At 45.1% G+C, this 18,277-nt stretch overlaps 1 protein-coding gene across 19 annotated transcripts in view; it reads right to left on the reverse strand.

Moving 5' to 3' along the window:
* The window catches only part of SCN5A (sodium voltage-gated channel alpha subunit 5), a 134,521-nt gene that overhangs the window by 102,152 nt on the left and 14,092 nt on the right, over window positions 1–18,277 (reverse strand). For 12 of the 19 annotated variants that reach the window (XM_084987722.1, XM_084987721.1, XM_084987720.1 and 9 more), the window contains exon 1: window positions 715–909. The gene's annotated coding sequence lies outside the window, so the exon portion shown is untranslated. Of the gene's footprint in view, window positions 1–714; window positions 921–2,901; window positions 3,017–5,950; window positions 6,035–18,277 lie in introns of those variants that run through there. The other 7 variants (XM_084987717.1, XM_084987707.1, XM_084987714.1 and 4 more) reach the window with 4 other exon arrangements.

An 18,277-nucleotide genomic window follows, 5' to 3' on the forward strand; every position in this document is an offset into this window, starting at 1 on the left:
CTGTGGAGAACACATGGAGCTCTCTCTGCCTGCAAGCCTCACAGAGATCAGATGTGTCCCCTTTAAGGTGTTAGAGGGCACAGAGATCTCTTCATGATCAGAGCGCACAGAGATAGGACACACCGTATAAATCTCCCCCTTCGGGGCCCACAGAGATCTGTCCCCTGTCAGGACCAGCAGAGATCTCACCCCAGAGAGGGCACCCCCAGCAGACCCGGTCCAGAAAAAGGGAGTGCATGGCCCCTCCCTCCATTCCCGCCCCACTCCCCCGCTCTCTGGAACCACACTCGCTGCGCGCCTAGTCGCTGCTCTGACCTTGGGGTCTCCGGCCTCAGGAATCCAGGTTCCAATCTCAGACCCTCCCGGAGCCTGTACCAGGGTCGGCAGAGAAGCCGGGGCCACAGCTCCCCCTCCCCCGGCCCTCGACAGCGCACTGGGAAACCCGAAAGGAAAGGGAAGGGGAGGGGGCTCGCGGCGATTAGAGACGCCCCCCTCCTGGGGATCCCCTCCAGCCAGGCTGCTCTGCGCCCCTTCTTCGCCCCTTCCCACTCTCGGGGGCAGCGATGGGGGAGGGAGTCTGCCGGTGGACCCAGGGCAGGGGAGGGGGCGCGCAGGGCTTGAAGGGTTGGACCCTCAAGGAGGAAAGTTGGGCGGCAGCGGGCTAAGGGGGTTCCGGCCGGGCCGGGGCTGCCAGGAGTGGGGGTGCTTGCTCACCTGCTGGTCCCCCTGCCCGGGCCCCGAGATGGGCGGCTGCGGCTGCGGCTCGGACTCGGCTTGGTGCGGGGCTCAGGGTACTGGGCTCGGGCTCAGCGGCCCCGGGGGCGCGATCCCCGCATCCCACGGGCGCTGCCGCCGTCTCGGCTCCGCTGCTCGGCTCCGGCTCCGGGGCTCGGCGGGCGGCGCGGGCTCGGGCTGGGGGCGGGGTCGGGGGCGGGCCCCGCCTGGGCTCGGCCTGGGGCTTGGGGCCCCGGGCTGGCTCCGCCCCAGAGCAACGAGCCTGGGGCTCCACACGTGGCGCTCCGCCCGCTCTGAGGGTGAACCCTGGGCACCCGCCGCTGGGGCACACACCCAGGTGCTGACCCGGGGACGCCCCGCCACAGACAGCTGCCCACGCGGACGTGGACAGACGCGTGCAGACATGGCACACGCGGGGGTACACACACAGCGACCCAGCGACGCTTCTCCAGTTAGCCACCTACGCGGACATGAACAGGCACACAGCTTGGCACACGCAGAGTACACACGCACACATCCTCACTAACTTGGGGACCCTACCCTAGCCACCCACCCCCAAGGAAAGGGACATACACTGACACTCGAAGACACCCTCTGTCACCGACACACAGACACCCACACGGACACATGCAGACATCATTGACACACACAGACATTGAGGCAGATATACTCTGACAAACTCAGGGACACCTGGATGACTCAGACACACATCCACTGACACACTGACACAGAGACACACACACACACACAGAACCAGGCTTCTAGACAAATACACAGCCAGCCAGCAGAGAAGTCTGCACAATGGTAGACACCTATACTGACACATAAACACAGACTGACACAGGCACTGACAGAAACACACACCCAGACAGAAACAACCAACACATCAGACACAACCAACAAACCCAGAGACACCCACACCGAAACCCACTCACTTCACCCTGTTGAACTAAGACAACCTACACCTTGACACACATGAGGCACTCACATGCTGACACAGATAAGACTGTCTCACGCAAAGACCAGACACTGACAAGCACAGTCACTCACATACACAGGCTGACCCACAGGGAGACATACCCAGGAACACACATCCTCGTTGAAAAGTAACAGGCCACCAGCTTTTTGCTCACAGACCAGTAGCATCATTGGATGGGACAGGCTAACGTCCAGAACCATCACAAAAGCACACGTACCAGTACACATGCACACACACAGTCTTTACGTTCTTTCCCAGCAGGCTTCTCATCTCTCCCGATGCATATTCAAGGCTCCTAGAGGTAAGGATTGCTCTTGGAGGGCAAGATGGGTGCTGAGGTCTAAGAGGGACCCAGGTGCTGTGTTTGGGGACCCAGAGGCTGAAACCAGCCCCTCCATTATTGGGATTTTGGAGAAGTCACGGTGTGTGTGTGTGTGGGGGGGGGGGGTCATCCTCCATTTGGGATCTGGGTGTGGGGTTCCAGAGATCACTGGGTGCCTCACATATATACTGAGGAGGTACCCATGCCTGCAGGAGAAGCTGGGTCAACCCAGCTTCCCAGAGTAGGGGAATCAGTAAGAGAACCGGTCTACAGGGAAGTTCAGGCAAAGGACGCTTTCTGGCCCTGGGTCTGATAGGATGGCTGGCTGCCAGACAGATGAACTGTAGGTAGTCCTGCTGCCTCCTCCTAGCCCCCAGATGGGACTCAGGTTGGCTAGCATCTCCCACTAGCGGCCACAGCCGGAAGTGCAGGCAATGTCAATTTTTTTCAGCCAGTTGTGGGACCACCTGAGCCTCTGCCTCTTAGGTGAGAGGAGAGGGCAGGAGAATCTGGGTCCTCCCTGAGGTCTTCCACCAGGCTTCTGGACCCTGAATGAAGATTCAAACTTGCAGACGGACACCGGGCCAAGAAGGAGACTGAGCCAGAATGAAGGTTGCTGGGGGTGAGCTTAGAGAGGTCCCCTGCTTTGTCTACATCGAACAGAGATGGGGTTTTCACGTTCTTCCTTAGTGCTGGGTACTTGCGTGTTGCCAGCAGGAGAGGCATGCACCCCAAATTTAAATGAGGAGAGAGGTGCCCATAAGAGGAAGGAACCATACCTCTGATTCAGTTCTTTTTCTTTTTTACCATTTTTGAACTCACCTTTATCTGATTCAGTTCTGATTCGGAGATTAAGCCAACATACCTGGTGGTCCTAGAGTGGCCGAAGAGGGTAGGAAAGGTCAGCGGGCCAGGAAAGGGCCACCTCCACCAAGGAGCCCTTGCTGAGACCTGGGGTATTCCCTTCTCTTCTCCAGGCTCTATTTAATTAAAGCAGGAACATGCAGTTGGCAGTCAGAGAACAAGATTTTTAAAACTAATGTTTCCTTTATTCCACCCTTCCCTTTACCTCAGGTTCAAAGTTAAGTTAAGCACTCTGTCATTGTGCATCTGCACAGGATTCCTCTTTTGCATCACTTTCTTTTATTTCTTCGCCCCTCCATCCCACCTCACTGTCATCTCCTTTCCTACTTAGGCACCTCTCTTAGAGCTAACACAGATCTTTAAATATGTACACATCTCTGTAAAATAGGCAGTATCGGTGTTTGTACCTATGGGGTCTCTTATGTGTTCTTACCACCCCAGGCATTTCTTTTTATGTTCAACTTCTATTGAACTGTAACCTACATATGGAAGGGTGCACAAGCCTTAAGTGTTCTGCTCAAGGGATGTCACTAGTTGAACTATCCCTATAACCAACACACAGGCCAAGAAACTAAACAGCACCAGCACCCCAAGATGCCCCCTTCCTGCCCTCTTCCTGTCACCACTTCTCCCCCAGGGTTAACTACTATACTCACATTAATTTTCTAGGTTTTGTCTAGTTCTCATCTTTATTTAAATAGCATCATATGGTGCAAACTCTTGTGTCTGGTTCTATTTAAAAAAAATCCTCTTGAAGAAGAGTTGATTTATAATGTGTTAATTTCTGCTGTACAGCGAAGTGATTCAGTTACGCACGTACAGTGTCTGGTTTTCTTGATCAGCTTTGGGTTTGTGAGCTTCATCCCCATTGCTGCTTGCAGTCATATATATATAGTTCGTTTGTTCTCATTGCCTAGAATTGTACTGTGTGAATATCCCACACTTTTGTTTATCCATTCTACGGCTGATGGGCGTTTGGTAGTTCTAGCTGGGGGTTACTACGAATAGCACCTCTATGAACATTTCTAGGGTGTGAAATTTGGTGACCATCTGTGTGCATTTCTGCCAGGCACATACCTGGGAGTGGCATTGCTGAGCTATGGGAGCGAGGGTGCTTGCTTTTAGGAGACTCTGCCAGTTTTCCAAAGTGGTTCTACCAACACACACTCCGCCAGCATTGAATGTATGAGAATTCTGGTTCTTCTGCATCCTCTAGCACTTGGTATTTTTATCTTTTTCATTTTAGCCACTTGAGTGGGTGTGAAGAGGTTTCGCATTGTGGTTTTAATTGGCATTTCCCTGATGACTAATGAAATGGTTTATTGGCCGTTTGTGTGTATGTGCTTTCCATTTATATAAATGGGTATTATTCTAACTTTCATTATTTTTCTTGTGTTTCTCCCTCAACACTTTGCTTTTGAGCTCTATCCATGTGTGGGTGTGGGCAGTTAGTTCTTTGCATCTGATAGCTGCAGAGTGTTGCAACATGCATGCAGTGAAGTTTATTTATGCATTCCCCTCGAGATGGGTCCTAGGTAGGATCGAAGATGGAAGAGTAGTAACGGGCTTGTGTTTCTGTTGCCTTCACTCTGCTGATGCCTGATTTGGGGTTCAGAACCCATAAACACTCAAGAATAGTCATCTTAGGAGGTGGAGATTGGGGCCAAAAAATAGGAGGCATGGTGGAAAGCTCACACAAAAGCCCATAGCCCCGGAGAGGCCTCTTTCTTGCCCTCTAAGCCAGAGGCTGGTCCTCTCCCATCCAGCTAACTACTTCTGGCTCTGGGAAGGGGGAGAGGATGGGGGGTAGGTGGGATCTGGCAGGAGTGAGGAGTTTTCTTGAGAATAAGGGGAATCCTTATCTGGTGAGATCCTTGGTTCCTGCTGCCAGGTTCCCAGACTCTGGCAATGGATCAGGGAATTCCACATTGAGAAAATGACCAGCCCATGAGAAAAGACCTCGGATCCTGGGCACCCACCCAACCTCCCCCACTGTAAGCCCCTCCTGCTCATCTGCCTCTCCTATGAAGGCTGGACGAGCTAAGTATTTGCTTGTCCAATTTTCCTGGTACTTGGTGCTCACCACAAGACTATAATGGCCACGAGTCATAAGCAGAGCTTTGCTGGGGAACGGTGGTTTCCAGGAATACATTTCCACTCCTGATACAAGAGGACAGGAGTGGTTGGATGAGCTGTCTTCCCTCTTCCCCTTCCTCCTGCCTTGAACGAGGGCATGGTGCTTGGAGCTGACGAAGCCATCACTCAACTCTGAAGGTAAGGCCAGGAGATGTGCACCTGTTGGCCCTGATGACTATGAACTGGAGATCCCATACCTTCAAGTTTTCTTTCAGTCTTTGAAAACAAATGAGCCCAGATACTCTGTTATTTGCAGCCAGATTGAGTTGGGTGGAGGGGGATCTGGAAGCCCAGGTGCTCTTAATACAAACTGTTCACCAGCCTTCTTCTTTTTGGTCCCGCCCTTTCTCCCCACTTCCAGGGGTGGCAGGTGTCTGAGTCTAAGAAACACCCAGCGTCCCCAGGAGGAGGGCATCCTTTGCTCTCTGCTAAGTCACTTACCATCAAAACTTCAAAAGAGTTGTCGCTATGTCAGCTGTTGCTTCCTCTTCCAGACTTTTTGTCCTTGCAGGGTTTATGCCTTTTAAAATTATTTCACTGTCATTTTAGTGAAATTTTAAGAAATGTCTTCAATCTACTCTATTTTGAAGAAATTTCAGTTTCTACCAGTACCTTTAAGTAGTAATTGGATGTTACCCTTGTGGGTTGTCAGCATTCTCCTCAGAAGAAACTTTGCTTTGTTTTGAATGCCTGAGTAGCCAAGTGCCTCTATCTTAGGAGGGGCAGATGAAAAGAGAAGTGTAACCATGGTCAAGGGCAAGGAGGTGACCTGTTTCCAAAGTGTTGATGACCTGATCCCCCTTTTAGACCTAGATGATGGACAGGCTAATGCTCTTCTCAACAGACCATCACCAGGTGGAATTTGCTGTCTCCTACACATACCCTCAGCCCTCATCAGAGACCCACCCCCTTACCTCTGCCAGTGCCCCGCCAGCTCAAATGAGTCTGGCCTGCGAATGAAGAGTCGCCCCTTCCTCCAGACACTCGACTGCCATCTGCTGGAGAGTTGAGAGAAAAAAATAAACGTCAACCTCATGTCTAGGAATGTGCATTGTGCTCCTGGGCTGTGTGAAGCACAACTATACATGGCAGCCTGCTCCTGCCTCCACCTAGCCCATCTCCTCCTTGCAAAATTCTGTCTCTCACCCATCAGTGCTGGCCTGTGTAGTGAACTAGAGAGCAGAGCTTGAAGGGCTGGAAGCACAGATCAATTACCATTGGCCATGTGACCTTGGATTATATGTATAACCCTTCTGGACCTAATTTTACCTTGCTCATATACAAAATGGAACTCTGATTGAGTTGCTGAGAGGATCAAATGAAATAACATGTATATGAGAAATATCATAAATATTTTACAGGCTGAACTTGACATTCATACTAACTGAAGCTTCTTCAGCCTTTGCCTTTGGTCCAGTTCCCTGGAAACCCTGTGAGAGGGCAGGGCTCAGAAGGGAGTGCAGCTGTGAGCCAGCAGCAGCCACATTCCTGGCAGCTGGAAGGACAACAGTACCTTGACCCTAAGAGGGCTTCCGGGCAGCTCACAGCATCCCTCTACCCTGGGTCTTGTATGTGTGGGAGTCTATTGGTCTCAGCGGATGTGATAAAGGCAGGTAACAGAAAAAAGCCAGAGAACCTTCCTGGGTCTGGGTTTTGTGGATTAAGAAACCCCAGAGTGCTGTGGCTGGGGTGGGATTTCCTGGGCTTCACCCCTTCTATTCAGCTGCCCTTTCCCCCAGCTTTTCCTATATGAAGCATATTCTATAAAAGCATCCCAAGTTGCTTCCTGTTCCATGACATTCCACAGTGACACCCAGAGTCCCACCACCTTCATAATGGTGACGTGGTTACCTTGTGTCACAGTTTGTATCAGCACAGTAGTGGGTTTGAGGAAGAGGTTCAGAGGCTATGAATGAGTCTGGGCACCTGAGTGCAGCCCACAGATACGTTTTTTGGGGGGCAGTGTTTCGGGGCAGCTACAGTGTGTCTGACAGTTTATAGTGCTGCGAATGTCTTAAGGTCCTGTCTCTTTGGTACCTACCATTTCTTATTCTGTTGTGTTTATTAACATGACCTGCATGACCCTGCAGGTGTTTAGTTTTTCTCTCCTAGATGAGGTCCCAGCAGCCCCTGGAGGGCTCTGAAGCACTCTCAGGTGGTCACCTGAACTAGAGTCAGAAGTAGGTAGATGCTGATGGCAGGGCTGGGAATTTGAGCTCTGGGTAAGCTGTGGGTCATGGGGACCAAGCATTTCTGTCCTCAAGGCAGGAATGGAGTTGAGGCTGGAGTAGAGGATGATGCTGGTTACAGAGCAGCTGGGGAGCTGTGCTCAGAGCTAGAGACACCCCCACCAGATGGGCATCGTGTTTGGGCACAGAGTTCCCATCACGGTTTTATTTTTATAGCTTTACGAGGCATTTTTATTGATACATATAACATGGGTGAATCTCAAATGTGTATTGTTGGGTGAAGGAAGCCAGCCTCAAGAGGTTAAAATACTCTATGATTCCACTTATACAATGTTCTGGAGAAGGCAAAATTAAAGGAATAGGAAAGAGATGACTGGTTGCCAGGGGTTGGGGTGGAGGGGCGTGTGTGGGGGGTTAGAGGGGCAGCATGAGGGAGGGAACATTTTAGGGGAATGGAACGGATCTGGATCATGACAGTGGTGGTGGTGACATGACTCTGCAACTTGACAAAACTCACAGAACTGTACGCCAACGGGATGAATTTGCCTGAATGTAAATTGAAATATAAATAAAAAATTTAAAAATAAAAAATAAAAAAGGAGGCGTCTTTACCTTTTAGAACAGAAGTGGTACTTCCCTCAGGAATGTGTGAGGGTGTGGGTGTGTGAGTGGAAAAGAAAGAAATATGTGTGGTTCTCTAAGAGACAATGGTCAAAGCCGCTATTCTGAGCCTCAAAGAGCTGCAACAGGGACCCTGGACTTGAGATATTCAATCTCTACTGCTCTGTACGTGAGCTTGAACCAAAGGCTCTGGTTGCCCAGAAACAGGGATTGTGGCCTTTGAAACAAAATAATGATTTTTTTTTTTTTAATTTTGGTTTGTCAGTTCTGTTCTGGTTTTTTTGGTCAGACCATTCCTTGCCAGTGCTGCTGCCGTGGTGGAAAAGGGGGGTGGGGTGCCCAGGACTGAGTCCCCGTCCCATACCTAAGGAACCTCCCCAGCTTCTGCCCCTCTCCATCATCCATCCTAAAAATAAAACCATCCCAGATACAGGAGGAGGATGTGGGGTCAGCGGTCCCCATCAGGTCAACCCCTAGGGCTGTGCAGACCAACTGCAGGACCCCTCTGGGCCTCTGTTTCCCCATCCCAAAGAGAAAAGCCTGGGATTACAAAGTCCTTGAACATTCAACCAGAGCGTCACAGTAAAGGAGGAAGGAAACCCACCAGCCCACAGGCACCCGAGGAGGGACTCTGCCTGGGGCTACTTCCCTCATCTCGACATCCAAACGCTGGCACGGGTCCTAGGGACCCTGGCTGGCAGAGCGCCTACCCCCTGCCACCACACACTCCAAGAGAAAAGGCTGAGCCAAGGTGCCAGGCCTGACAAGAGACTTCAGAAGACTTTGTAGGGAAATTGGTTTTTTCACTGGAAGTCAATGCTTCGGGCCAGAAAATGCTCAGAACCGGCAGCGACTGACAAAAGCTGCCTCTTGTCTGCAAGTGTATCAGCTTTTGAAGAGATAAGAGGCAGGGGCTGGAGTGCAGGCTTCTCAAGTGAACGCTGACAGGAGAACAGAAGAGCTGCCTCCCACTCTCCCCTGCTCAGAGCATCCGGGCTGCCGGGGCGGGACGTCAACCATGTGGCCCCCTCCCTGCTCTGAAGCAAGAGACGGGCCCTGGACAAGAAATGCCCTCCTCAGGCCTGGGAGTGGCAGTGGTTACTTCTGGGATCCCTGCGGACGAGGTGGTGGTATTTGGGGCCCTGGCATTGTCCATGTGCACTGTGTGGGTGTGTGGAAGTGCTCTGGCTCATCTGTGGAGTGGAGGCAGCCTTATGATTTCTGAGAGGTGCAGAGGACAGGATCCCTGAGGTGCCCAGACTGAAGAAGAGTGTTGAGGACCAGAGCAGCCATGCTTTCCAGGGAGCTTGGCTTCAGCCTGGACCAATACCAGGGCCTCACTCTTATCAGTGGGGAGATAAAACCATTGGTTGGCGTGCCTTTTATTCTTTCAGAAGACCTTATCTGAATAGCTCTCACCCATCCCCAGGGTCCAGACCTCACTCTAAGTGCTTCGTCTCTAACTCTAAGGCTCCAGATGGGATGTCCCTCCTAGGCAGATATTGCAGCCAATAGGAACACCTTCTCCTAGGGTTGTATCCAAGCCTCTAGGAGTGGACAGCAGGGAGTGGCCCTCCATCCACCTCTGACTCACTGCCTGGTCCATACCTGTTGGGCCACACTAAGGAGAAAAGTAGAGCTGTTGATGCTTCTGATGCAATCCAGTCCTCACTGTGATGGACATAGTGGGTCAGGCACTCAGCCTTCACTTTAATATCCTAGTACTGTACCTGAGGCAGAAGATTGGTGACTATATTTCTTAGGCTCCTTTGTAGATAAGTGTTATAGATTTGCATTTTGGCTCCACCAGTTAGATATGTTGGCGTGAAATTTGAATAGCAGAAACCACATTCCTAGTGCTTTGGATGTTACTGCTGGCAAGTATGGTCAGGGAGATGCTCCGCTTTTCTAGATCAGTATTCCAGTGGACTTGCAACTCTATTTATGCATATAAAGAGCAGTGTACAGCAGTTGCAGGGGCTCCCTGATTGTGGAGGATTAAAATGACTGCAAATTCTTTGTGAAACCCCATTAAGAAATAGCGTGTATTTTATTTCCTCTGCAATCTGGGTCGTGCCACCAATAGAATCTAGCAAAAGTGATGCTGTGTAACTTCTGAGCCTGTACATTAGGAGGTCTGCGGCTTTTGCCTTCATTTTTTGGAGCACTCTCTTGGAAACAAGACACCATGTACAAAGTCTGACCACCATGCTATGAGGAAGCCCAAGGTTGCCAGGTAGTGAGATATAGTTCATGCAAAGGAGCACTAAGATGCCAACATGTGAGTAAAGGCTTCTTGCATCTTCCAGCTCATCCCAACCACCAGCTGAATGCAGCAGAGTGAATCACCCCAACCAATGGCACATAGAACAAAAGAACCACCCAGCCAAGTCCTTCCCAGATTCCTGAGCCATAAACTCATGAGTGAACTAGAGGGGGTCTGAAGTCCATTAAGTTTTGGTGTTTACATATTAGTAAACAACCAAAACACTGATCCTTGCCTCTGTCTGACTCATTTTCTGACCCTAGTATTATCCTAATACCAAAATCAGACAATAATGGTACAAAAATGGAAAAAAGGCTAATATCGCTCAATCTTAAACACAAAAATCCTAAACCAAATATTAATAAATTTAATCCAATAATGTATAAAATTATTATACACCATCACCAAGTGGGATTTACTCTGGGTTTCCAAGGCTTGTTTGAAAATAATTTGAGTCTTTGAAAATCAATTAATGTGATCACCATACTAACAGATGAAATAAGAAAAATTTGGTCATATCAACTGATACAGAAAAATTTATTTGACAGAATCCAACATTGGTTCATGATAGAAACTCTCATTCAGGAATAGAGGGAGATCTCCTCAACTTGATAAAGAACATCTACAAAAAACCTATAGCTAATATCACATTTAATGGTGAAAAACTGAATGCTTTACCTCTGGGAGTTTAGGAAAACTGGGAAAGACTGGAAAACAAGGCAAGAATGACCATTATTACCAGTGTTATTCAACGCATTACTGGAAGTTCTAGCCAGAGCATTAAGGCAAGAAAAAGAAAGTCATACATATTAGGGAAGTGGGATCAAGATGGCAGAGGAATAAGACATGGCACGCACCTTCTCCCACAAAAACACTAAAAAAAAACCCCAAAAAACTACACTTAGAATGATTCACACAGAACATCTACTGAATGGTGGCAGAAGACCTTAAACCTCCAAAAAGGGCAAGAAACCCTCCACATAACTAGGTAGAACAAAAGAGAAAGAGAGAGTGGGAGAGAAAGGAATCAGCATGGGACTAGCACTCCTGAGAGGGAACTGTGAAAGAGGAAAGGAACCCACACCCTGGGAAGCCACCTAACTGATGGGGAGATCAGCCAAGATAGAGGGACCTCCAAGCCTCAGATAAAAGCACAGGAGCTAGACTGAGGAGGACAAAGCAGAGAGAGAGAGTTTCACAGACCATCAGTACCACCACCCAGGACACCACAGCCTGAGATTCTCTGAAGAGGCCTGGGTACTGAGATTCAGGCTCCAGAGGTCAGTTCCAGGGAGAGGACTAGGGTTGGCTGTGTGGAGACAGCCTGGGGGGCTGGAGCATGGTGCACCACAGGCTGGGGAGTGGTGTGCCATAGCCTACTGCATCTGGGAGGAGGTCTGAGCCTGCAGGAGAAGCAAGGTGCTGTTGTTGGGGAGGGAAAGAGGAGGAGGGGTGGACTACCATAGGAATATCTTTCTCTGCGCACACATGCAGACTGTTGGAAGGTGGGACTATGGGCAGCAAGGCACATTTTGCCTGGACTCTGGAAAATTGGCCACTATTGTGCAGGCTGTGGTTGGTGGCTAAGCCCCACCTGTGCTAGCTAAGTGTGATGGGGTACCTCTTGTGTGGTCTATAGGCAGCAGGGGCAAACTGCCACAGTCATCTAATACTCCAGAGGTGGATGTGGCCCACCACCACTAGGGGTCCATGAATAGGCACCACTGCAGCCCAGTCACCTCAGAGGTGGGCACAGAGGAGGCCACTGCAACTGAGCATCACTTGTTGTTGCTTTCACTCCCCTTGGAATGCACACGCCCTGTGGCTGCCACTGCCAAATGCTATGGGCACCACCTACATCTTCCTGAAGGTCACTGCCACTTCCCATAGCCCTGCAACTAGAAGCAGCCTATGCCACCTTCCTGCATGTCCTTGCCACTGTCAAGGGCCCAGCAACCAGGCATGGCTACTAGCCATGCCCATTGCCTCCAACACCCTGGAAACACATGCAGCACCCTATCAAGGGGACAATAGCCTGCACACACTGAGGAAAAAAACTGTAAGCGTCCAAACAAAAAGCAGGCCTCATGCCAAAAATAAATAGTAAATCCTTACAAAATAGCCAGGGGGTGCTCTTGCATATAAATAGCCATCCAAGACTATAGTAGTTGTTCCCCCTAAACTCACAAAATAAGAAAAATATAAACAAAATGAAGAAGCTCAGGAACCATTCCCAGTTAAAAGAACAGGACAATTCTCCTGAAGGAGGAAACAATGAAACAGACCTCTACAGTGTAACAGACACCAAGTTCAAAATGGAGAGAGTGAAGATACTGAAGGAACTAAGAGTGAATATGAAGGAATTAAGAGTGGATATGAATAGTAATGCAGATTACTTTAAAAAGGAACTAGAAAATTTAAGGAAGAGTCAAGAAAAATTAGAAAATTCATTTGTAGAGTTGCAAGGTGAGTTAAAGGCAATGAAGAGCAAAATGAATAGTGCAGAGGAACAAATTAGTGACTTGGAAGATAGAATAATGGAAATCACCCAATCAGGACAGCAGACAAAAAACCAAATGAAAAAACATGAAAGCAATGTAAGCGATCTTTGGGATAATATAAAGTGGGCCAATCTATGAGTAATAGGGATTATTACAGAAGGAGAAGAAAAAGAAAAGGGGATAGAAAATATATTTGAAGAAATTATGGCTGAAAACTTTCCAAATCTAAAGGAAACAGATATCAAGATACAGGAAATACACAAGTTGAACCCAAACAGGTCCACACCAAGACATATTATGATAAAAATTGTCAAAGATAAATGGAGGATTCTAAAGGCAGCAAGAGAAAAACAAAGAGTTAATTATAGGGGAACCCCCCCATAAGGCTATCAGCTGATTTCTCTATAGAAACACTACAGGCCAGAAGAAAGTGGCAAGACATATTCAAAGTTCTAAAAGGGAAAAATCTGCAACCTAGAATACCCAGCAAGAATATCATTTAAAATAGAAGGAGAAATAAAGAATTTCTCCAACAAACAAAAACAAAAAAGAGTTCAGCAATACTAAACCCATTCTAAAAGAAATAATGAAAGGGCTCCACTTAATTAGAAAAGAAGAAGAAATCGGATGTAGGAAATCACAAGTGGAAAGTAATCATTTAAGTAAGCAAATACACAGCTTTAAAAGGGAAAAAAAACCTTTGTAAAAGTGATAAACATAAGGAACAGCAAAAGGATAAACATGAAGATGTTAAAAAAGGAAATCAAAATCATAAACTGTGGGAAAGGAAAGTAAGACAATCTAGATTTTTTTTTTTTTTTTGGGATGTGTTTGAACCTATATGACTATCAGGCTAAAGCAAGCAGATATAGGAAGAGGTTAACATACTTGAAAAATAAGGCAACCACAAATCAAAACCAAACAATACATTCACAAAAACTAAAAAGAAGAGGACATAAGCACAAAATAAAAGGAAATCATCCAACCAAAAAAAAAAAAAAAAGAAAAGAACGAAGGAGAAACATAGAATCTCCTGGAAAACAAGCAATAAATGTATATTTATCAATAATTACCTTAAATGTCAATGGACTGAATGCTCCAATTGAAAGACATAGAAGGGCAGACTGGATTAAAAAAAATTAGAACATACAATATGCTGCCTTTAAGAAACTCACCTTAGGGCAAAGGACACATATAAATTGAAAGTGAGGGTATGGAAAAAGATATTTCATGCAAATGGAAAAGACAAGAAAGCATGAGTCACAATACTCATGTCAGACAAAGTAAACTTTAAAACGAAAGCCATAAAGAAAGATAAAGGACACTATTTAATGATGAAAGGATCCATTCAAGAAGAGGATATTACAGTCATCAATTTATATGCCCTTAATATAGGAGCACCCAAATACATACAACAAATACTAACAGACATAAAAGGAGAAATTGATGGGAATACAATAATAGTAGGAGACTTTAACACCCCACTCACACCAATGGACAGATCCTCTAGCAGGAAGATCAATAAGGCAACAAAGATCCTAAATGACACAAACAGAAAAGTTAGGCCTGACATTTTCAAGACATTATATCTAAAAAAATCAGAATATACATTCTTTTCAAGAGCAAATGGAACATTCTCAAGGACTGACCACATACTCGGGCACAAAAATAATCTCAACAAATTTAAGAGTACAGAAATTATTTCAAGTATCTTGTCTGACCACAATAGCATGAAACTAGAAATCAGCTACAGGAGAAGAAATGAGAAAAAGCTGACTACATGAAGACTAACATGCTACTAAAAAACAAATGTGAAAAGGGAACCCTCCTGCACTGTTGGTGGGAATGTAAACTGGTACAGCCACTATGGAGAACAGTTTGGAGATACCTTAGAAATCTATACATAGAACTTCCATATGACCCCGCAATCCCACTCTTGGGCATCTATCCGGACAAAACTCTACTTAAAAAAGACACATGCACCCGCATGTTCATTGCAGCACTATTCACAATAGCCAGGATGTGGAAACAACCCAAATGTCCATCAACAGATGATTGGATTCGGAAGAGGTGGTATATATACACAATGGAATCCTACTCAGCCATAAAAAAGAATGACATAATGCCATTTGCAGCAACATGGATGGAACTAGAGAATCTCATACTGAGTGAAATGAGCCAGAAAGACAAAGACAAATACCATATGATATCACTTATAACTGGAATCTAATATCCAGCACAAATGAACATCTCCTCAGAAAAGAAAATCATAGACTTGGAGAAAAGACTTGTGGCTGCCTGATGGGAGGGGGAGGAAGTGGGAGGGATCGGGAGCTTGGGCTTATCAGACACAACTTAGAATAGATTTACAAGGAGATCCTGCTGAATAGCATTGAGAACTTTGTCTAGATACTCATGTTGCAACAGAACAAAGGGTGGGGGAAAAAATGTAATTGTAATGTATACATGTAAGGATAACTTGATCCCCTTGCTGTACAGTGGGAAAATAAAAAAATAAATTAAAAAACACCAAATGTGTCAATGAGGAAACCAAAAGGGAAATTAAAAAATACCTTGAGACTAATGATAATGAAAACACAACCATTCAAAATCTATGGGATGCTGCAAAATTAGTTCTCAGAGAGAAGTTCATAGTGATACAGGCCTTGCTCAAAAAGAAGAAAACTCTCAAATCAACAACTTAACGTACCATCTAAAAGAATTAGAAAAAGAAGAGCAAACAAAACCGAAAGTCAGCAGAAGGAAATCATAAAGATCAGAGAGGAAATAAATAAAATAGAGATTAAAAAAAAACAATAGGAAAAAAATCAATAAACCCAGAAGCTGTTTCTTTGAAAGGGTAAACAAAATTGGCAAACATCTGGCCACACTCACCAAAAAGAGGAGAGAAAAAAACCCAAATAAACAAAATAAGAAATGAAAAAGGAGAACTCTTAATGGATACTATAGAAATAAAAAAAAAAGAGAGTACTATGAACAATTATATGCTAATAAATTTGACAACCTAGAAGAAATGGACAACTGTCTAGAGACATACAGCCCACAAAAACGGAATTGAGAAGAAATAGATCATTGAACAGACTGATCACTAGAAATGAAATTGGACATGTCAAAAATACTCCCTACATACAAAAGTCCAGGATCAGATGGCTTCACAGGGGAATTCTAAAAAACATACAAATAAGAACTTATACCCATCCTTCTCAAAACTTTTCCAAAGACTGAAGAAAGGATAATCCCAAAGACACTCTATGAAGCCACCATCACCCTAATACCAAAACCAAAGATATTACCAAAAAAATTATAGACCAATATCTATGGATATATATGTAAAAATTCTCAAAAAAATTTCAGCCAATTGAATCCAACACCATGTAAAAAAGATCATACACCACGAACAACTGGGATTCACCCCAAGTTCACAAGGATGGTTCAACATACTCAAATCAATACCATACACCACATTAACAAAAAAGTCAAAAACCATCTCAACAGATGCAGAAAAAGCATATGACAAAATCCAATATGCATTGATGATAAATTTACCAAAGTGGGTATAGAGGGAATGTATATTAACATAATAAAAGCCATTTATGACAAACCCGCAGCAAATATAACACCCAATGGAGAAAAACTAAAAGCCTTCCCACTAAAATCTGGAACAAGACAAGGATACCCATGCTCACCACTTTTATTCAACATAGTATTGGAAGTCCTAGCCATAGCAATCAGACAAAGAAAAGAAATAAAAGGCAAAAAAAAAAAAGAAATAAAAGGTATCCAAATTGGAAAAGAAGAGGTAAAACTGTCACTCTATGCAGATGATATGATACTATATATAGAAAACCCTAAGGGCACCACACAAAAACTAGTTGAACTGAACAATGAATTCAGCAAAGTTACAGGATACAAGATTAACATTTGGAAATATGTTGCATTTCTGTAATACTGACAATGAAATATTAGAAAAGGAATAAAAAAATACATTTTAAAATTGCACCCCCCAAAATTAAATACCTAGGAATAAACCTGACCAAGGAGGTGAAAGTCTTATATGCTGAGAATTATAAAACATTAATCAAGGAAATTAAAGAGGATTCAAAGAAATGGAAAGATATTCCATCCTCCTGGATTGGAAGCTTTAATATTGTTAAAATGGCCATAATACCCAAAGCAATCTACAGGTTCAATGCAATCCCTATCAAATTACCCATGACATTTTTCACAGAACTAGAACAATCCAGAATTTTATGTGGAACCATAAAAGGCTCAGAATTGACAAAGCAATTCTGAGGAACAAAAACCAAGCAGGAGGCATAACTTTCTCAGACTTCAGACAATATTACAAAGCTATAGTAATCAAGACAGTGTGGTACTGGTACCAAAACAGACATACAGAACAATGGAATAGAACAGAGAACACAGAAATAAATGCAGACACCTATGGTCAATTAATTTTTGACAAAGGAGGCAAGAATATAAAATGGGAAAAAGTCTCTTTAGCAGATGGTGCTGGGAAAACTGGACAACTACATGTGAATCAATGAAACTAGAACACACCCTCACACAATGCACAAAAATAAACTCAAAATGGTTTAAAGACTTAATTGTAAGACAAGACACCATAAAACTCCTAGAAGAGAACACAGGCAAAACATTCTCTGACATCAACTGTACAAATGTTTTCTTAGGTCAGTCTCCCAGGGCAATAGAAATTAAAAAAAATAAACCAATGGGACCTAATCAAACTTAACAAGCTTTTCCACAGCAAAGGAAACCATAAAAAAGACAACCTACGGAATGAGAGAAAATAGTCTCAAACAATGCGAGTGACAAGGGCTTAATTTCCAAAATATACAAACAGCTCATGCAACTCAACAGCACAAAAGCCAAACCACCCAATAGAAAAGTGGACAGAAGGCCTGAACAGACATTTATCCAAAGAAGACACACAGATGGCCAACAGGCACATGAAAAATGCTCAACATCACTAATTATTAGAGAAATGAAAGTCAAAACTACAATGAGGTACCACCTCCTACCTGTCAGAAGGGCCATTATTAGTAAGTCTACAAATAACAAATGCTGGAGAGGGTGTGGAGAAAAGGGAACCCTCCTACACTATTGGTGAGAATGTAAATTGGTACAACCAATATGGCAAACAGTATGGAGATAGCTCAGAAAACTAAATATAGAGCTACCATATGATCTAGCAATTCTGCTCCTGAGCATGTATCTGGACAAAACTTTCATTGAAAAACATACATGCACCCCTATGTTCATTGCAGCACTATTCACAATAGCCAAGACATGGAAACAACCTAAACGTCCATCAACAGATGAATGGATTAAGAAGATGTGGTACATATTCACAATAGAATACTACTCAGCCATAAAAAAGAACAAAATAATGTCATTTGCAGCAACATGGGTGGAACTAGAGACTCTCGTACTAAATGAAGTAAGTCACAAAGACAAATACCATATGATATCACTTATATCTGGAATCTAATATATGACACAAATGAACCTATCCACAAAAAAGAAACTCATGGACAAGGAAAACAGATTTGTGGTTGCCAAGAGGGAGGGGGAGGGAGTGGGATGAACTGGAAGTTTGGGGTTAGTAGATGCAAACTATTG

The sequence above is a fragment of the Sus scrofa genome, chromosome 13 (assembly GCF_054392235.1).
Source record: "Sus scrofa isolate SSC_HxYL_T2T_F1_AM1 chromosome 13, Sscrofa_HxYL_maternal_Yorkshire_Landrace_v2.0, whole genome shotgun sequence".
Lineage (NCBI taxonomy): Eukaryota > Metazoa > Chordata > Mammalia > Artiodactyla > Suidae > Sus > Sus scrofa.